Raw genomic sequence first — 21,770 nt, 5'->3', positions numbered from 1 at the left:
TCTTACAAGGGCTTGCACAGGGTGCTCAGAGAAATTTATCATCTCAGTGATGATTATATGATTAAAATGCTTTAAGATTACTGCAAATTCCCCTTGATGCCAAATATTTAACTTTACACAACAAGCACCCACATGCCAAATTAAAGAAGCTGGAAAGCAATGTAAAACATCATTATTAGTCTTCACAACATGGAGAAATGAGACAACAAATACAAGCTGGCAAAACATCAGAACTATTTTTCAGCAACTGCAGCAAAGGTAGAAATGTATCAGGCTTGCAGCAAGTAAGATAAACTGGAACCAAGAGTTGTCACCAAAACTCAGCCTAGGGCCCCTGCAGACAGCTTATGTAGGTATGACTGGGCATTGCCCATTATTTATAAGTAATGGCATCATTATGATCCCAGGTTTCCCCATATGGATCCCTCCAGACAACAATTCAAGGCCTCTCCCCACTGCTGTCACCATTCCTTCAGTAAATGAGCCATGAGCAAAGCTCCACTCACAGGTCCCTCTAATCCCTGTGATGTGCAACATAAGCAAGGTTTGGTTTTGTTTTGCAGTCTGGCTTGATTTACTGCCTGAACTGAAGATGACTCCTCAGACACCTCCAGTACTCCTAGAAAAGCCATTTCTTCAACCTCTAATAGGGCTACAAAGAGACCCCAAAGAGCTGCTTTTCCAGGCATTTGTAACACCTCTGCAAGCTGCAGCTGAAAGGCAATGCACAGCCTTTCTTCACTTCCACCAAAAGTCATTTACTTTTCTGTAACTCCATTATCATTTCCACTGGTAACTGGGAAACATCTCTATGCATCATCCTTAGTCGGGACCAGTTTCACAAAATAAAGTTGCCCAAGAGCAGGATGCTGCTGGTGGATTCTGCTTCCACAGCCAGGCCAAACAACAGCAGCGTTCAACAGCCATGATCTGCCCTCAGACAATAAATTCAGATCAGCAGCAGGGTGGAATCGTAGAATGTTTTGGCTTGGAAGGGACCTTAAAGATCACCAAGTGCCCTCAAGTTCCACCTCCTGCCATGGGCAGGGACACCTTCCTCTATTCCAGGGTGCTCCAAGCCCCATCCAGCCTGGCCTTGGACACTGCCAGGGATCCAGGGGCAGCCACAGCTGCTCTGGGCACCCTGTGCCAGGGCCTCCCCACCCTCACAGGGAACAATTCCTTCCCAATATCCCACCTAACCCCACCCTCTGGCAGTGGGAAGCCATTCTCCCTTATCCTGTCACTCCAGGCCCCATCCTTCTTGGCTCCTTCAGGTACTGGAAGGGCACAGTTAGGTCTCCTGACAGCTTCTCTGTTTGGTTTTGGGGTATAACTTTAAAAAAAAAAAAACCTAAACCACAATCAGAAAAGCACAAAACTGCTCCAGTTGTTTAAGAGAAAACCATAAGTACAAATTGCCATGGTGAAAAGCAACAAAATTTGTAATATTTTCAATCTTAGCAGACTTTCATAATTACATGTTTCCTTAGCAGTAAATCTTACTCCCAAACAGTACCTCCTATATTATGTTAAGTGCCAAGGGCTCCAAGGAACACATTCCCACAAATATTTCTCATGTGAATAGCACATTATATTTACTACTTGATACATTTATAGTGGCACACTAAATATACACTTACGAAAAAGGCTGGATTTATTTCCAGCATATAAAAGGCTGTAAAGTTTTCCATCCATAGGGGACCAAGCTAATCATGGTCCATTCAACCATTGGACTCAAAACATTTCTGTCAGACAGTTTGATTATTTCCCACTGAGGACACATGGCCCTTGTCTCCAGATAAATCTCCGACATCAGTTTAAGGAGTAAAAGGGTTAACAAGGGCCCAGGTATTCTGACATAAAGGCATATTTCTTCACCAGTCCTATTTCTACAGGCCAAAAGAACATATCAAATCTCCCACCAGAGTCATACATAAGAATGCTCCACATTTCAAAGCAAGGATGCATTAACTTTACTTAAAATTTCTCCACTGCCATTTTAGGTGCTTACGTATCTAGCCTAATAGTGGACATTTTGTCTTGCTACACTCCACTCTCACTTCTTACTCTCACTGCTTGAGACTGAGCTTCACTAAAACACAGACAAAATGGCTAATTTTTGGATGAGCAGGGAAGAAGATGATTGTTTGGAGTTTTTAAGTAAGTCCATTTTCAACTGTCTCAAAATGACCATTTCAGATTAGTAAGAAGCTTCACAGTAGCCTTGGTCTTCACCTTTTCATTCACCTGCTTTTATTCCCCTTAAACTAGCAAAATAAAAAGCTTTCAGGGATTTCCAAAGTGACCCATACTCATTACTGCCAAATGGAAAATGTGTATTTTATTGTAATATCCTATAACCAGGACCCTGTTACAAAGGAATACTCTGTATGAAGCAGACATTTTCCCTTAGAAGTGAAAGAAGAATTCCTCCTTTTCTTCTTTTTTTTATTTTAAAGAGAACTGCTTCCTTACAGTCCACGTATTTAATTCGTGTAACGTAATAATAAATGTTACATCCTCAGCTTCTCTGGAGCATCTGAAGATGCTTTTTATCATTCATTACAATATGTTGTGGTTTTAGAACCAATGTAAATATAATATAGCCAAACCCAACCACCAGGTTTTCACCCCCAGTGGAACTCAGGAGCAGTGACAGGGGGGCAGGACACAAAAGCTCTTGCTCGAGTGGCCGCACAGCACAGCTGTGGGGAGCAGCTTCCTCAACACCTGCTGTTTGTGACAGGAGCTGTTCACTGAGAGAGTATAGAAATAAATAGTCTGATTTTTCCAGACATAGAGGCTTGGGATAAGGAGCCAGCAGAATTCATAGAATTGTTGGAAAATACTTCCAAGATCACCGAGTCCACCCGTTAATGCGGCACTGCCATGTTCACCACTAACCCTTGTCCCCAAGTGCCACATCCACACACAGCTCCTGAACTCCCAGGATGATTCAAGCACTGCCCTGGGCAGCCTGCTCCAATGCCTGACCACCCTTTCAGCAAAGAAATCTTTCCTAATACCCAATATCAACCTCCCCTGGTGCAACTTGAGGCCATTTCCTCTTGTTCTATCGCTTGTTATTTGGGAGAAGAGCCCGACCCCCACCCGGCTGCAACCTCCTGGCAGGGAGTTGTAGAAGGAAACTCTCGTTTATCATGGTAAGACTTTACAACTTTAACCCTCTTACACGAAGACAAAGCAGGGATTCTCAGGGCAGAAAACTGTTCTCCAAGCCAGTAATTTCTAATTCTATAGGACACAGATCAATACTCTTCAGCTTTATGGACTGATTCACTCAAGTTATTATTCCTGCTGCACCTTTAGTGCAGAGCAGAGAGGTTTAAATCAAACCCAGAGAACAAAGGAGGGCTGATGTGCCTGTGGGGAGGTTCAGATGAGACTCAGGCTCTGCTGTGTGCCTGCAGCCCCCTGCTCAGGAGCGCTCAGCACCACAATGGAGCAATCAGCCCTCACACCACACTGCCACTGACAGCAGCTGGCACACAATCAGCAGCTCACTCACCTTGCCCTGAAATGCAGGAACTGCACAAGGGAATTTATTAGGTGGGGAAGAAGACAAAGGTAAGAAGAGACCACCTGAAATCTCAGAATTCCTTCTGGCACACCAACATTTGCATGTATCACTGCCCTCACACACAGGGGAACACGCGAAGCCTGGGTGGTTTGCACACAGCCCAAAGACAAAGTAGTAGCACAAGCTCCTGGGAAAAGTTGCTGAACAGGGAAAGGGAAATGGCAAAATTAAACATTATCTTAGATAACTTGAGCTGAATATTGTTAAAATCTTCTTTCAGCTTTACAATCACTTGCTTTTTTTTTTTTTTTTTGGTTTTCATTTCAATGGCAGCTTGCAAATCTCACTGAAGTGTAATAAAAATTATAGTGTTTCATGAACATAAACTATTAAAAAAGCTACCATTTATTACTACAGTGAAACAAGAAATGGAAACTCTAATGTATCCCATCTGTCTAAATGGTAATGAGCCCATGCAAAACTCATTGCAGGGTCAGAATCCAATATTTCCCTTTGGATCCTTCAGTGCAAACGAGGTTCATGTCGGCTCTGGTTCCAACAGCAGAAAGAGGCAAAATGAGCTGCAGCTCCCAAGATTTTATTATGCTGATCAGATCTTTCTCAGGGTTTGAAGCCTCTTCAGTGTCCAATTTGAATTCACACAGTCAGAATTTGGACTGGAACGTGTTTGCAACTCTTGTTTCTCAGAGTGCTGCTCACCTGCCTGAAGAGTTTGTCCCAAGGTACAGGCTTGACTCACTCTGCAGTGGGAATGTTGAGGCAGTCAGGAATTGTAATGACTTCAAAATTCAAAGTACACATTTTTGTGGAGCATTTTATGTCTTTATAAAGCTTTTTTTAAACTTAAATGTACATTTAAACATGTAGTTTACTAACGCTAGTTGGAAGTGGTTTTGAAATCAAAGCAGGAATTTTTAAGTTCTGCAGATTTGACTGCCAAAGCTGAATGATCAGGGCACAGTAACTACCTACATGCTTATCTTAACACACCTGACAGAGATCCAAGCAGCTCCATTTAAACAAAACAAAAAAAGGAAGAAAGAAAACCAAGTAGACAATGTACAACATCTTCCTTTAAAATAAATAGCAAACAACGACAAAAGGTAAAAAAACCCTTCATTTATTTTCCTGCACTGCTTGACTGTTAACTGATTTTGAAACTCAGCTAAAACAGGCAGGTTTATAGAGCCTGAAAGCAAGCAGCGTTGTTTTCCTTTGCAACACTGCAGGACCAGCATCCAGAGCAGAGCTAAGCCTAGGCTCAGGTTTCTTTGATCCTGGAAAACCAAGTTCTGCCAAAACCTTCAAACAGCCCTGCAGGCTTAGGGCTAACAAGCAAGTGAGGCTCATACATATTCAGCAGAGCTGAAGGGCTCTTGTGCTGGGAGCCCAGAGCAGACCTTCACAGATGCTTTCATGGCCCACGCCTCTTGTGATGTAACCACCCACACTGGACTTGCATGATAAGCACCAGCATATCAATGTGTGATCAATTAATTTATGAGTATTTAATATGCAAAGGAAAGGTCAGCTAATTCCCTCCCTGAGATAAGAGACGTTTTATCATTAGTGGCAGCTACAGGTACATCTGTGGTCCTGCAGCTCAAACACAACATTTTAAGCCCATAGGCACAGACATCTACTAAAGCTGCTCACAGAAGGATGATTTATCTTTTCATACTCACTTCCCACTAATTTTGTTACTGACATACCAGTAATTACTGTTTCTAAATGCCTTCCCTACCTTCTTCAATTTTAATTATACTGTGTCAGCACCTAAAAATGTACAAACCATGCACAAGACAAAAAAGATGCATTTCCTACAGAGGCTCCAGAACTTTCAGAAGAAGGAATACAAGAGCAAGACCCCAGTAGGCAGAAGTCACCAGTTTTGCATAGGGAGTCCCAGGTGGGGATAAAAATAAACTTGAAGTTTTGAAGGGCTGCAAAAGACTTTTCCTGACTCTTACTTGCCTGTCTTCTGAGACTCATTCTTCCTAAGAAATGGCCAAAGAAAAGGTTTGCTTGTCACACCAAATAGTACAAAAACAAGGCTCCCAATCAGCTTTTAAATGCTTTTTCTGTCCTGTCCCCTCCAGCACTTCTACCACATCTGTATTACCTCCCAGGGCCTGTTCCAATAGTAATACATCAATATTTACAAAGGAAGTAACTTTTTCTTGCAGACCAGTTTCCCCAGGAGAGACACATCAGTTAAGGATTTATCCCACATCCAGCTCCACCTCCAACCATCTCCTCCATTGCTAAATGAGCAGGTGAGATGTGCAGGCTCATGTGGTCTGCAGTGGTTTATAAATCAATACAAAACAATCTGCCTGTGGGGAGGTCCTCATGAGGGGAACATGAAACAATTTCTAAGAAGGATTCTGGTGGCTCAATAATTATTTGTCTTTAAAAGTAAGCCAAGGTCAGAAAGCCAGAGTCATGAGGAAGATGGAATGCCATAATTCAACTTTCTCAGCTATGGTTAAGTTCACAAAAAGCTTCTCAATCAGACTCTCACCTGCTTCCCACCTCCAGAAAACAGCATAACAAGGCAGGGACTCTAACAGGGCCTTTTGGGGAGCCCATTTTCCCTCTACCTGTTAAGTAAGAATGCCTTCCAATTCTCAGCTGTTAAGAATTCATTCCTCTTCTGTGAGAGGGAATTACCTAATTCATCACAGCTCAGCCTTACTCTCATAATAGCCCCTACAAATAGGGCATGTGTCTGTAATATCCTCTGCAAGTTAACCCTTCTCCTCCTAACCCTCAAAGTCTCAAGGGAAAAGTCACTAAAGCTGTGAAAAGAGAGAGCTGGAGGCTGGATCCCAAAGGGAGCTAAAGCCCCACTGTGCAAGGCACAAACCTGAGCCAGGTTTTACCTCATTTCTAGGTCTCTGCTCCCCAACAACAGCCCAAGTCCTGTTTTAAGGACACAGACTCCCTATGGACATGAATCAGGATACTTCAAGAGACAAGATCCACCAGGAAAACACACAAGTGTCTGTATCTGGAGTCCCTGCTCAGATCTTAGGAATTTCCTAGGAAGAGGCACTTTTTTTTATAAGGATTTATGAAAGCTTCCACACCTGAGGGAACGTTCCTGAGACTAATTTATCATATAAAAGGAGCAAGGCCTCAACTATTCCCTTCAGCCTCTGCTATTGCAGCTCCCACAGCTTTGTTCAGTGCTTTGTTATCTTCCATTTATCTGGAAGATAAATGACATTGTTCTATTTGAAGCAAGGCTGATACATTGAAAGACAGTGCAGAGAACGCCTGCAATGATGTTTTTCATCGCATCCACCTGTTGGAGGGTATAATCCAATGTACCTATATTTTACAAATAAAAACCAAAACGAGTTCTTCTGCTTCCCTCTACTTTACATTCTTCCATGTCTCACTAAGGAGCTTTTTTACCCAAGAGATCTCTGATGGACATTCGCAGATCACAAAGCAACGTTTAGAGGCAAAGTGAAATTTACTGCTTTGCCCACCAGAGACATTCAGTACTTACACTGCTCATTATTGATCTTATAAAAGATTCCAGAGGAGAGAGGGTAAATATTTGGGTCTAATGCCACTTAACATCATTTTAAAATTCTGCTGGTGTGGTAACTAGTTGGCTGTGTTACTTACACATTAATTGAGGACACATCAATTACTTGAGAGATTATACCAAAAATATCTTGGTGGGAGACTTTGGCATCTAATTAAGAAAAAAATTATTTATTTTTTTAATCACCAGAATCACCTTTTAAACTACAAAACACACCCCTGCCTCACTAGGAGTGTAGCATACAATGACAGTTTAAAAGCCAACTGTCAGTTTCCCACCGTAGGTCTTACAACAAGGAAAATTTAAGTACTTCTCAAAGCCTGGAGATAATTCAGGAAATGTTTTAGACCAGCGTCATTTTTTGAAGGGTTTTAGCAGCTAAGATTTTAATAAAGCATCAATTAAATTTTTCCTTATCACACTTAAAAATATGCAGAACCCAGCTCCTGGTCTGACGTCACAAACATCCCAACAGGACAGGCTCTAGAAATAAAGCTGTTGCTGGCTTAGGAAAAGTGCATTCTTCCTGAAAGGTTTCAACAGTGACACACAGGAAGTCAAAGGCTTTTGCTGGAGGGTTTTGCTTCACAACAAATCAAAGCAAGCAGGCCCCAGTTCTCCCCTCCCTCAGCACACTGCAAAGGCAGCTCCATTAACATTCAACACACTTGAGCTCAGAAAAGGAGAATTTTATATTAGTATTTATTATGCAAATTAAATATGTATATGCTCTTAAATATATCTAATGTATGGAAATGACCCACAGTGATAGCTTCCCTTGAATTATTGTCTAATAATAGGGAGCTGCTGTTGCTTCAGAGCACCATGGTGCAGGTACAGCCTCTGGGGTGACATCTTCATTGTGGCCAACATTTTCAATGAAGTGAAAAGAGAAAGAAAGGGGAGAGGAGCAAGAACATTTTTCTTTGCTAGTTTGGCATCAAACCTGAGATAAAACGAGCTGAAATCTGTGTGTTATTGACCAACACTTGCATGAGTAGCTGTGATAAATACAGATATAAATATTCCCTAGGCATCATCCTGGAGCACATCATTCCTGGGTTTGAATATCTGATTTATACACTTGACCTGCAACTTCAATCCCACCAAGCTGGAATCTGCTGCAGCTCTGATGGTGCTCTGGCAAAATCCTAATATTGAGAAAGGAGAAGAAACAGGTGGTAGAATGGAGAAAGGAAAGGACTGAAAAGTTGAACACCTAAAAATGAGAGGAATAGGAGATTCAGATCATAAACATCTTATTCTGTTGAGAATTCAGCTAAAGGCACTGGAAGTGCCTTATTATCCAATGACTGGTATTGTCCAGTGTCTAACCAGACCTGGGCAGGACAAAATCTATGATCAGACAACATAATTGACCTCAAGAAATATATGACTGAGGAAAGAATTCATGGTTTTGCCTTAAATCCTTTAATGACCCTTGAAATAATTTTAAAATTAAAACCAGAACAAACTACTTTTAGTGACTCTAATTACAAACTCCGCTTTCTAGAACACAAATTGTTTAACCCACCAAACTGCCGCTAAAACGTTATCATGGAAACACCAAAAAAAAACAGTTTAAAAGCTTGTTTTTAAATTACTAATGGGATAGCTACTTTTATTTGCCTCTAACTTTGAGGAATGGGAGAATTAGAAAACAAAAATGCAAGCATATATGGGGAAACATCTGCTTGGGATGACTTCATTACTACCACCCTGTGATGGCTTTGTAAGGCTGTGCCACAAGTGTCACGTTATTGGCATTTCTTGCCATGCCAACCACACTGTTCAGCAGGATTGCATGAACATTTCCTTGCCATGCTGACAAACTCTCTGCTACCAGGATGCCACACGTGGTGGGCGGAAAGCAAATTTTCTCCTTCACACTTTTCTGGGGATAAAGGCCAAAATGAAATTTTTGAAAGTTTCCCTTCTGTTTCTCCAGCACCATCGTTCCTGAACTGCATGGTCCTACTACTGCCAGAATCCTTTCTCTTCCAAGTTTGACAGCAGCTTCCTCTCCATGAGCAACATCCCTCTCACTGCAGCAACTGTCACGCAGCTCTGAGGCCCAGGGAAGTTTGATCAGCCAAAATACTTTGACTGCAGGAAGAGATACCTCACTTGTTGGGTGAAGATGTGCTGTGCTGAACATCACAAGGCCTTGGATGATCTTCTACATCAAAAAGCTTGATCTGGGGGAGAGGATAACTCATTGCTGTAACCCGGTTCATATTTTTCAAGCAGTGCTTTCTGCTGAAAAAATGAGTGCCGTTTCTCAAACATTAATGTTTCTTCTCTTTCAAAAATCAGGGAAAATGTAGTAAAGGAAAAAAATCACCTCACTTTACTCAGGGGGAGGAAAAAAAAAAAGCCCGGTGCCCTAAAGCAGTTCTGAATTCTTGCTGATTATAAATGTCACAATATCTTAGCTGTTACACAACTGTAAGGAAAATGAAATGGCAATGCTATGGAATTACCCACACGGAACAACCAATCCTCTGCTCTCTGAGGGAAAATATTAAACTTAGCTGTAAGCTAAATAAAAATGTGTTTTGAGGAAATAGTGCATTGATATAACAGCAGGAGTGAAGAGACTGTTAGAGATGAGTATTTGTGTGGATCTCACCCTGGTTCAGATTTGCTCATACATCAGTTAGGCTTCCAAATGGGTCCATACAATAGGTGACTTTTGTCATTCACATGGAACACCAGGACAACATCTGGGAGAAGGAATGCCAGGCTGAAAATGGCTCTGGCAAAGAAACCTCCAGAGCAGGACAGACACAGCAAAGAAGCAGGAGTGAGTGAACTCAGCCTTTCATTACTTTTGCCAGTGCCTGGCAAAAGCCTTTGCTTTGTCTCTGACACGAGTTGCTAAATCATTGCATGCTCCCCACAGAATACAACTGGTGCTCCCTGTCTTCTCCAAGCCACGGGGTTTAAGGTTCACCTGAGCTAAATTATTTCAAGCGGCACTGATTCCAATGGCCCCATCCCCTCTCCAGCTGGGTGACAGTTTGGATAATTGAGTTCCAAAGCACAATGGAGCAGCACAGTAATGAAAGCCAAATCTCTCAGTAGCCAAAAAATCAGCTACTCAACTGCTGTCAACATACAGCAATAACCACCCCAGCTGTGCACAGACACCAAGCAATCGAGCTGGCCAGGAATTTTTCAGTTTGAATTTTGCCATGACAGCAACCCCTGTATGGAACAACAAATGACAGACAGACCCTTTTGGCCCCACTCACTTTTTAGTTTCAAGGAGGCAAGTTAAAAAGTTGGGCTGTGCCTTTCACACACACACACAACCCACCCTTCTTCCAAAAGAGCTGCAAGTGCCTGCAGAAGCAGGAGCCAAGACTGGTGCTGCAGAGCAGGTGGTGGAGCATGAGCCAGACCTGGGACAACCTGAAGAACTACCCAGGGGCTGCCTTCAATTTATGCACATGGCTGTAAATGGTCAGTGATGCCACAGAAAAAGCGGTATAGGATAGCAAAAAACTGCAGTGGCAACAAAATTGGGGGTTTTCTGCTTTCATCCTTAAGGGTGTGACAGAAAGCTCCCTTGGAAGAACAGAGCTGCACCCCCCTCAGCACCAACAACAAATGCCTGTTTGAACTTCTGCTGAAGGTTATTTTGCCATAAAAAGCAGTGGGCTTGCTTTGTTTGGTTTGCTTTTGTCTGGTTTGGGGTTTAAGTCAATATGGTCTGCAAATAGTACAGCAAAAAATTAAATAGTTCTAGAGGAAAAGGAAAGCTCTTTTACACTGTTTTAAAGACCCAATAGCATTCAATGCTCTCACTTCATCTCAGGGTTCCTTGAGACGCCTGTGAAATAACAGGGCACAAGGGCTGAGGCTGACAGATCAGATCCACCTTGAAGTATTATTAAACTCCAAAGAGCTGCCTCAACAAAGACATTTTCTAAATGAGTACAACCGTTCCACTGATGTAGGGTATCAGATCGTATAGAAAGGGTTACACACTTCAAAGGAAAAAGCCTTCATGTTTCCTCTTATAATAATAATACTAATAATAATAATTATTGCTTTTCTTAGAAGACATTTGGGAGCTACAGATATCTGTGAAATTTCAAACCTGCCTGCTAAGTACAGAGGTGCTCTACACCAGACAGGTAAAAGCAGTTCTGAGAGAGAGGTCCTAGAGAAACCACCTGTTGTATGAGAGCTCTTCAAAGATTTATCATCTCTGCTGGTTTCTTCCCTGGGTCAAAACCTCGATGTTACATCTGTAGTACAGATGTGTAACACACTTCAACGTTAAAGGTGGAAATGAAAACTGATGTGGAACTGCTTTTAAAACTGTTCTCAAACTGACTGAAGTCACCAAGGCTTTTAAACAAGAACAACAAAAAAGAATCCAAACAAAAGCAACAAAAAGGCTGATTCACCAGGAAAGGTATTTCCAAATCAAGCACCACTGAACTATGTTCAGGACACTCACATTAATTTTTCCTTCATCAGCCTCTGCTCTTTTTCAAAATATATAACCAAGTCTAATACCCAAGCACTTCTATGATCATTTTAAAGAAGCTGGTAAGGTCTAATTTGCCAAAATAAAATTGAAAAAGAAATCTAGTAAAAGATTGAAAGAAACAGTCACAAACAGAATTATAACTGCTGGAACATGTAATAATGAAGGAAAGTAACAGGCTGACAACACTACAGAATTTAGAAAAAGCAATTAAAGCCTAAATATTAAACTCTCTTTACCTCTACATACCTTGGGACACTTTGCAATTTCTGTTCGACAACATCAACAATAATTACACTCAAGATAAAGGTTCCTTATCTGAGTTCTACAGTCAGGCACATATATTTGGTAACTGCATTTTGACACATTCCTGTGCCTGTTTCCATACGGGAAAACCTAAAAGAAACAAGACTGTACAATATTTTCACATAAATGAAACTCTTCACCTGGTAAAAATATTACTTCAAGTGCTAAAAAAAACTTTGGAACTCATAATTTCTAAAGCACTGAAAAGCTTAGAAACTTTAAAATGTTCATATAACCACAAAAGTTTTCCTAAAACCTCAGCTTCTTGCTTTACTCAGAGCAGGTCACATTCACCCTTGTTTGTCTCTTTATTAAAAAAAAAACAAAGTCCAAACAAAAGCCACTAAAGGAGCACCTTCCAGCTGGGACTTCTCCAGCGATGACATCAAATATTCAGAGCAGTGACGCTCACTCCGCTATACTGAGCCTGGTGCAAAATCAAGTTAAAATAGCAGAAAGTGCTGGACGCCCTGAGCAGGTGAGCATTTGGAAAACTCACCAAAAAAATTCCAGAAACACATCAGTCCGGGGTAAAGGGGTGTTTCTGCACAAGTACCAATGGGTTTGAGTTCTCTGAATGAAATTTCTATATGGTAAAATGTCATTGGCAAGGGACATAAGTCTAGCCCACATGATTCTGGCTTTAGAACCTTTTCATGGAGTTAAACCCCTTGCAAAATAATGAATTCTGTCACACAGTCTGCAAGTAATGAGGTGAAATTATTGTGATTCAGGGCCAAGAACGGAGCTGTCACCTGCCCACTGCCTTGTGTCACTGTGAGTGGCCTCACAGGTCACTCCTGCTCCAGCCATCCTTCCACCCAAAACAAAGCTGTGCATGTGACTGAATAATGAAGAGAGACAAAAAATTAACATAACTAAGTCAGCCCTGAGAGTACAAGAGTTGTCACTCCCCTCCCTCATTTATTGACAGGATTTGCAAAAGAAGGAACAAACAATTTATTTAGCAAGAAATTCTGAAAAACAGATATTGCAAAACTTCCCACAGGAGAAGAAATCACAATAGTTTTTGAAATATATAGCAATCAAAGCTTGGTTTCCAAGAGTCACCAGTGGCTTCTGGACACACCTGGCTTTCCAAAAGGACCAAACGTGGCAGGGTGAAAGCAGAGGAGGCTCAGTCTTTGGGAGGTCCTGCTGGGAAGCAGGGAGCCCTGTCCTGGCAGCTCCAACCAAAGCTGCCAGGCTGGGATCACAGCAATGTCATGGAGGCTCTGTGTGCCACTGCCAAGCCAAAGCTGAGCCAGCAGGAAACGAGCAGTTTCCAATGGGTGGTTTATTACAATTTCAAAAGGATACATTTCCACAAACACTTGGGATCACAATGAATTTGGATTTTTCATCCAAAAATGTTTTGTCACAAGTCTCCACCATTCCTGCCACCAAATTAAAAACCATAAAAAGAATGAATTTGTTGTGCAATTCTGGCCAGCTGTGGTTCTTCCTCTGCAGCTCTTGCAGAATTCTTACACAACCTGGAGCCAACAGAGTTTTTCACCAATGCTCACGGATCATGTGCTGTGCATTTTGTGTACCCAGCCTGCAGCTGCCAATGAACCTCCCAGCTACAACTGCAAGGTGGGTGTTGGAGCCCAAAACAGAAGTAGTTCTGTTAATACACAAAAACTTTCCAAAGGACTGACAGCATTGCAAGTTAATGCTCTTGAGAAGGTGACACTGGTCTGCATTCTGAGTCATAAAAACATTAGATTCTCTTTCTTAGCTACCTCATGATTAAAAGATTAAGAGAAGTGTACTGTCACTGACCTACTGACATCTCAGCACAGAAGCCCTGGTTCCCTGGCTTTGATGTTGCACAACACCCACACAGCAGAGCCACGCCAAAATACGTTCTTTCTAAAATAAAAATTACAAACTCAGATTCCGCCCCCCAGACCCTGCTAGGGAAAGTGTTATTGCAACCTCCAATCATTATCCCTTGCTGCTGAAAGAAACTAAGTAATTTCAGAAACAAATTAATTAACTGTCATTAACACCATTGATTATGTTTTTGCAGGAGGAATCAATGCAGGTATTGCTGTCCCTGCTGCAGCCATGGAAATAGCTCAGCTTTTCACTCACTGTAAAAAAACTGATTATTTGCCAAGCTCAGGGCGGCAGAGTGCTTCCATACTGTGTATTTTATACAAATCAAGCTTCACAGAACAACCTCCAAACAGAGACTAAACCTGGGCTCACTGCTCCTCCCCAGCCTCCTCTCATGCACCACCCAAGCAGGAGCACAGGGAAACAGGCTGAGTAATTATTGGAAGAAAAACTTGATCCACCCTATCCCAAACTATTTACTTCAGTCTCTAACAGCTTTTCCCTTAGGGAAGGGATGTCAAGTGGAGTATAAACCATTATGACACACAACATTTTGCTGGAACAAGGATTTTAAAAGATTAGTCTTGATTCTGGCAAGCATGAAGTGCCAGAGTGATTAGTTCCTATCGGGGTAATTGGTGTCAGCGAGACCCCATCTGGAGCGCTGTGTCCAGCTCTGGGGCTCCAAACAAAAGCAGGGCATGGAGCTGTTGGAGGGGGTCCATGGAAGGTCCACAAAGACGCTCAAGTAGCTGGAGCCCCTCTTCTCTGGAGCCAGGCTGGGAGAGCTGGGGGTGTCCAACCTGGAGAAGAGAAGGCTCCAGGGAGAGCTCAGAGCCCCTTCCAGTGCCTAAAGGGGCTCCAGGAGAGCTGGAGAGAGACTTGGGACAAGGGATGGAGGGACAGGACACAGGGAACGGCTTCCCACTGCCAGAGGGATGGATGGGATACTGGGAAGGAATTCCTGGCTGTGAGGGTGGGGAGGCCCTGGCACAGAGTGCCCAGAGAAGCTGTGGGTGCACCCCTGAATCCATGCAAGTGTCCAAGGCCAGGTTGGACAGGGCTTGGAGCCACCAGGGATAGTGGAAGGTGTCCCTGCCTATGGCATGGGGTGGAATAAAATGAACTTTAAGTTCCCTTTCAACCCAAACTATTCTAGGATTTCTAACCTCAACTGGAAGCTACTGTTGATGCAAAAAACTGCAACACATCTCAAAACAAAGATCCTTTCTCTCTTTGTAGGGATTAAATGGATCTCCCACTGAAGCAAATATGATTTACTAAAGCATTTAATATTTGGAGTAGCATTTATACTTTCCCCTTATACATAATATTGACATTCCGATAAGACAACAGAAAGCAACAATAAAACAGAAATACAACTGCATTTACTTATCTGTTCTAAAAGAGAAGAAAACTGGTGTTGCCATCCCTGACACTCCATAATGTAATTTTTTAGTGTATTCCTTTGATTTTAAATTAATAATAATGCTTCCTTTCTGGAAAACATCCCCATATAGAAAACAGGATTTTACAGAGATTTTCAGATACTCAGTCTATTTTCACTCTAATTTACATACAGTTACAATAACAGACACACTTGCCTATAGCAGTAATAATCCGAAATGCCTCAGTGTGATGTGTGGGACCTCTGGGTTCAAATCCAAACAGGGATACTGAACACAGTGTTTGACTCCTCCCTTGAAACAAGACAGTGCATTTGGATGGAACTGCAGTTCTTCTGAGGTGGCCAAGACTAAAAGCCCACAGCAAGTGGCCAAGGATTGTGCTGAAGGGTTCAGTACCCTGCTCCAATACCTGCTCAAGATTCTGCTCACAGACCAGGAGCTCCTCCATCACGCAACTTTTGCCACAAAGGGGTTCCTATCCTTAAAAGACCTCTCAACTTCTTCTTCCCAGACTAAGGTGGTCTGAAATACCAAGGACAACAGTTTGAAAAAAAAAAAAAAAAAAGGAAATTTCTCTCAGAAAACTGTATTTAGTGAAACTCTGAGAAATCAATTTTTCATGGGCAGAAACCCACATTTTCTGTAACAAAACATCCTTTGGAGAATGTTTTGACATTTGAGCAACAGCTGCAAGCAGTGAAGATGTGAGGGCTTCATTCTGGACTGCAGTATCTGGGGGGAACACTGGGTACTGTTAGGAACTGGATTTTACACAGATTCTATTGTGAGTGCTCATTCCCCAGCAATTTGGGCTCCCTGCTTCCTTCCTGGCCCTGCTTTCCCAAAGCCAGCACTGCCAGAAGGAAGAAATGAAGAAGGGTGGTAGTACTCAATCAGGATGTTTTTCCATGGAAGGAGTAACAATAGAACTATTTTTACTTTTATTCATTTAATAAAACTTTGGTAATTAAGAGAAATAAATAATCAAAACCAACCACCTTAAATAACATTTTAGATGAGTTAGGAACAGCCACTCTCCCTCTGCTCACTCCATCCCAATTGTAAAATTACAGATTCTGTCTCAGGAAGAGAATACTGTTTGGAATATTTCCTTTCACCAACTCAGACTTTTAGACAATACAATAATAATTTTATTGAACTCTTTTTTTACTTGATGAAAAAGAAAACAAGATTATGGGCTAAAACACAGCAGAAATAGGCCAGCTGCATTCACAGTCCTATGTTGTGTTGCTCATGCTGCTGTGTGTCCCCTCAGTGCTGCAGCCCCCCGGCACATGGAATGACTCTACCCTGCTCCACAAGATCTCCCAATTTCTCAAGTGATTGAATGACTCATTTTGTCTCTGTAGACAGGAGTGATTCCCCCATTTCTCAGAGCTATTGGGACAACATGTCACAATATTATGGTAGTCCCATAAATACTGGTGTAAGTATCACAAAATACAAGAGTGTAACGCTCACGTCCACTCTAGGACCTCCCAAAAGCATCCACGTCTGTGCTGGAGAATTGCCTAAGGAATTATTTTCAGTTTTCTGCAGAACTCTACTGTAGGAAATTTTCTCTAAATTATTGAGGTATATGGTCCATTTCTTCCTGAAAGAAATGGACTGAACTGGAGACGTAATCACATCCAGTGTGGCCCAGGCCTAACCTCAATGAAACCCAGGTCATCTTCTAAGTCAGAGTCCTACTTTTTGTGGGGGTTTTAAAATATAAGTGTCCTCTTCATCTCTGCAGACCTACTGAATAATAATAATAATAATAATAATAATTCCTTTGGAAGCTTTTCAATCTGTCCAGAAGCTTGCCTTTATGAGAAAAGAGTGGTTATGAAGAGGTCTTTTACCTAAATGAAGCAGTCGTTGCACCAAGCTTATCTGCACACCCATTTTATGTGCCTGGACTGTTGGCATGAACAGCCCTAAATACTTCTAGTGGTCCAGTGGTGCTGAAAAGAGTTGTGTCACTTCATATATTTTTCACATTTCAGGTTGATTCTTAAGCTACTTCAGAAACTATAGTCTCATATTATGTAATAGCCACTTTTTGAGATTTTTGAGGTTTATATTTACAATACAGAAAAAGAAAAAAACTCCTTTTTTGGATCATCTTTTTAATGCCTTTGGCTTCGCACACTTTAAATGCTCAAAGTACAGCATGGAAGAAAGCTTACAGAATGTGCAGCCCTGCCGTGGCCAGGAATGTACAGGATTAAGACAAGCAGTGCTAAATCATGCTTGCCAATATGTTTCCAGGGGATACAGCTCTGAACAAACTTGACTCAACCTTCAGCAGTTCTGTTGTAAAATGAGGTCCTCCAAAGACAAAGGACAAGCTTTAAAAGCAGCTGAGACAGTCACCTCTAAAAGCAGCAACTCAGTGTTCATTAGTGACCTTCTTAGGATTGTCTTATAAATCCTTTTGCCTCTGGATGCCAAAAATCTTTGGATTCAACACCTAAGGGTACCTGCTGTCAAGGAAGAAATACCAACAGCTTTATGAAGTGCAGTGTTAAAAGGGAATTCTCTGAGTATCTTCTAAAGTTTCAGAGCAGCAAGTAAAAAACCTTATTTTACTGCTTGAAAATCCAAGGTACAATCCCTGAATTTGAATATATTATAGTCACTGACTCCATAAGAAGATTATAAACAATTAGAATCCTTAAAATCTATTTCAACTAACTAGTATTTGTTTAGCTTGAGACAGAAAGGCAGCAGCACACCACATGCAAAGCATGATCTGCAGGGAGAGGAAGTATCTTTTGTGAGAAGAAGTTATATACTTTGGAATATAGGGTACAAGTATTTTTTCCTTTCAGCTGCTGCTGAGACACGCAATTATAATATCAGTGGGGGTTTTCTTCCCCTCAAAGGGGAAAGCAGTCAGTGCTTTTCCAGCCAGATCAAAGCAAGGTTCATGCCACATCCAATGATAGTGTTCAACCTCCCCAAAATGACAGAGGGAGGAAAATATAATTTCTGAAAATAGAACTGAAGAGGTCAGTTTGCCACCATATTTGCACTCAGAGCACTCACAGCTCAGCACACCCACTAGAAAGGGTTAATAACAGTCCTAAAGTGCTAGCAGATAAATATTAAGCTATCCAGTGCTGGTTTTATCCAGTAGTATTAGTACCAAATACACAAAATATATATTGCCCCCAATAAACAGCAGTTGCTAATGTTCCTCCATTTCAAAAGAAGAGGGAAGAAATTGTTTTGGATAATAAGATAAGCCTTCACAGTTAAATCTAAGATTTGTGGGAGAAGCATTAGCTACTGTACAAAACTGGAGAAGGCTAAAAACAAAAACCAGCATATGCCAATTAATCTTGCAGCATGACGACATAGTGCTAAAATCAGACTACTAAGATACAAGTGTAGGCAGAGAAATAATTTGTCTTCTGTTCAGAGGCTTTTTTTCCTTGGGGGAAGGAAAAAGGAGAAAGAGATGCAAGAGCCCAAATAGAAATAAAAAAAATCTTCCCATGCCCTTTTTCATCCAAGGTTGGAAGTATCCCACAATCTTCAAAATAAGTAGAATCTGCTAGTACGAGCTAAATTTAGTTGCATATGTTTTTCACAACATATGCAAGTACCACTTCCCCCTTCCTCCTGAGGGCACACACTTTGCTAAGCTATCGTGAACTCATTAATCCACGTTCACTGCAAAACTTCTGAGGAATATTCCATCATACAGAGAGAGAATCCATCTGTGATTAAGCCTTGGAACAACATTCTCAAAACAAGAAAGCAAAAACTTTCTCCTCACTGTCCCCTCCCAATAACTTTCCCACCATGGTGAAAATCAGTATCAGACAAAACGTCCCCATTATCGCAGCTATGGCTGAGACAAAGCACAAGCTCACAACAAACCCCTGCCTCTCTTTGCAGGATGATTTCTGCTGCAATTCCACCTCTCATTTGGGATGAATGGTTTTCCTATTCCATCACTGAATAGAGAGGATTAGTATTTACTACTGATATTTGATTTCTTCCTTCCAAGGATACCAACAACGTAATTATCCACACCCCCTCTTTTCCAGGATGTTGTTCATCACCTTTCTTTAAATATGAAACTTGAATTCTACCTGCAAAATATTTCAGCTGCATTAATTAACGTTACTAGGATTACAACAACATGAACTCCTTCTCTCTCTTTGACTTCTATACCTCCTTACCTCTTTGTGATTTCCTGTTCTTGTCCCCTGTGTTAATGAAACAAAGCAAAGTTTCACCTTCTGGAAACCCTTCAGTGCCTGTGTCTCAGTTCAGCTCCAACTGTCTCAAGGTTTCTGTGCAGCGTTACCTTCCCGTGGAAACGCTGACACAACCAAAGGCAGGCAAGTACAATTCCTTCAAAAAAACCCTTCAATGGACACTGGGGGTTGAACTTGGTAACACCATCAGGAGTAAGAAATCAATTTCAACCAAAGTGACTTTCAGAACTACTCAAGGCAGCAGTAATTTCAGATTATAATCCCACTGCCATCACTGAAAAAAACCAGCTTTATTAGCTTTTCACAATCATGGTTTTGCAAGCTAATAATGAAAAAATAAGCAAATCAGAAGTAGAAGCAACTATCTCTACCATTGTCAAGTCCTACTGGCTAGATTTGAGGGACTCTATAGCAAATGCAGAATAGAAAGTAAATTTAATTAAGACTAATTTTAAGCAACACTCAACATAACACTCATCAGTGGTATCGTGCATGAAAATACCATTTGAGAAAATGAGACCATAATCCTTACTGGTGCTTCAAAGTGTTGCTTATAAGGCAAATATTTCTGCTCTAAAGGAAACAAAAGCATGCAAGCAGTAAGCAGTGAAAACATGGGCAGCAGTGAAAGGCCTTCAAGGTTCCCCATCCTGCAGGCAGAGCAGCAGCCCCAGAGGAAGAGAACCCCTCCTGATGCAATGATTCTACCCCAGACCTGTAAATCCATGTTCAGGAAAGAACATCACTATTAGTACTTCATGAAAGGCCAGTATTTAATGCTGTACAGCAGAGGTGAAGCTGCTTTCCTACTATTATCCAAGCTAGAGGAGTGCATTTGTTTTGCTTGGAAACTCTGCAAATAGTAATTGTGCTCTGCCTCGTACGTAGGTACGATGCTCACACCACAGCTTTCACAGAAAGGTTGGCACAAATCTCTGCATTGACCTTTAGGTCAACCTGTGGTGTTTTTTCCTTGGATCCTTGACCTCAACTCACAGGCCAAGAAACCAGAAAAAGTAAAATAAAGTACGAGGGCACATTCAAGTTTCCAGGCTTGACTCAGTCTCTCAGCCTGCTAAGCAAAGCTGATACAAGCTCACATTTTATCCACAAACCCCTAAATATCCTTTCCCCTTCCCATTCTCTTTCACACATTCACTGGGAGTGAAAAAAGGTTATTAATGCCTTCTGAATGTTCCCAGTGAGACCAGGTTTCTCTCACTTCACAGAAAAGCCCTGTAGAGTTACAGAGTTATTTAGGTTGGGACAGACGCTTTCCATCTCCCTGCACTGAGTCAAGGAAAGACGTTAATGTGCAAAATGTACCTGGGAGAGTGGGGAAAACAGGCAATGCAGAAGCAGAAATTATGTTTTCTGCTGCCTCTGTGACTCATACAATAAATTAACCAGAAAACAATGTCTAAATACCAATTTCTAATTGAACTCTACAAATTCAGTAGCGTTCAACTCTCCAAAGGTACAGTTCGGGGAACACCACTATGGTCAAATCCTGTCTCTAAGTGTCTCAGACACAAATGCTCTTTAGTTTCCCACAGGTGAAAAACAGACCCATTCCTGTCAGTAATGCCCATTAAAACTTGCAGACCTGAGCCAACAGGACCCTCCAAGCATAGTTGTAATTAAAAGTACATTTTTACCCCAAATCCAATAAATAAGACTATTAAATTTGTGTCCTTTTTGTTCTTGCAAGGAAAAAAAAAAGCCTAAGTAGGAAATTACAAAGAATCAATAAAAAGATTGTGCAAGTGTTGAGGAAATATCAGCTGTACTGCAGCCTAAGCTATTTCTTTTCATTCAGATAAATACAAAATCTTTGTTTTGAACATAGCATGGCATAGAGTCTGGCTTAAACACAGTGTGTGTAACCTGAAAGTTGAGATGAATTTTTACTTAACATAACCAACAAATATATTGCAAAATCTCTAAAAAATAATTATTAAAATAGCCCTATTGGGAAATTTTTTTTCAACTTTACATTTTATTTGTAGGTAAAATTTTATCTGCAGATAAGAAGCCACTTTTAAATTTTTATGGGTTTTGATGTCTGATTCAAAAATATTTATAGGTCTCAGACACTGGAACAAAGGAAGTATCAGGAAGTTTTTGAGGCCAATATTGACTTCTTTGCAAAAGCGATCTTGGGAATTGTGGGAAAAGAGGAGCCTCTCCAAACAAAGAGAGTTTAAGAAGAGCCACAAATATTTTGCTATGAATAAAGGAAAAATAATCTATGTGTATATACACATACAAAATATTTAGACCACATGTTCACCCACAAACACCGATAACCAAAGCTTCAGGAGAGAAAGTAAAA

The sequence above is a fragment of the Corvus moneduloides genome, chromosome 11, assembly GCF_009650955.1.
Source record: "Corvus moneduloides isolate bCorMon1 chromosome 11, bCorMon1.pri, whole genome shotgun sequence".
NCBI classification, from domain to species: domain Eukaryota; kingdom Metazoa; phylum Chordata; class Aves; order Passeriformes; family Corvidae; genus Corvus; species Corvus moneduloides.
The sequence above is the reverse complement of the archived record's forward strand: the minus strand, read 5'-3'. Positions refer to the sequence as shown.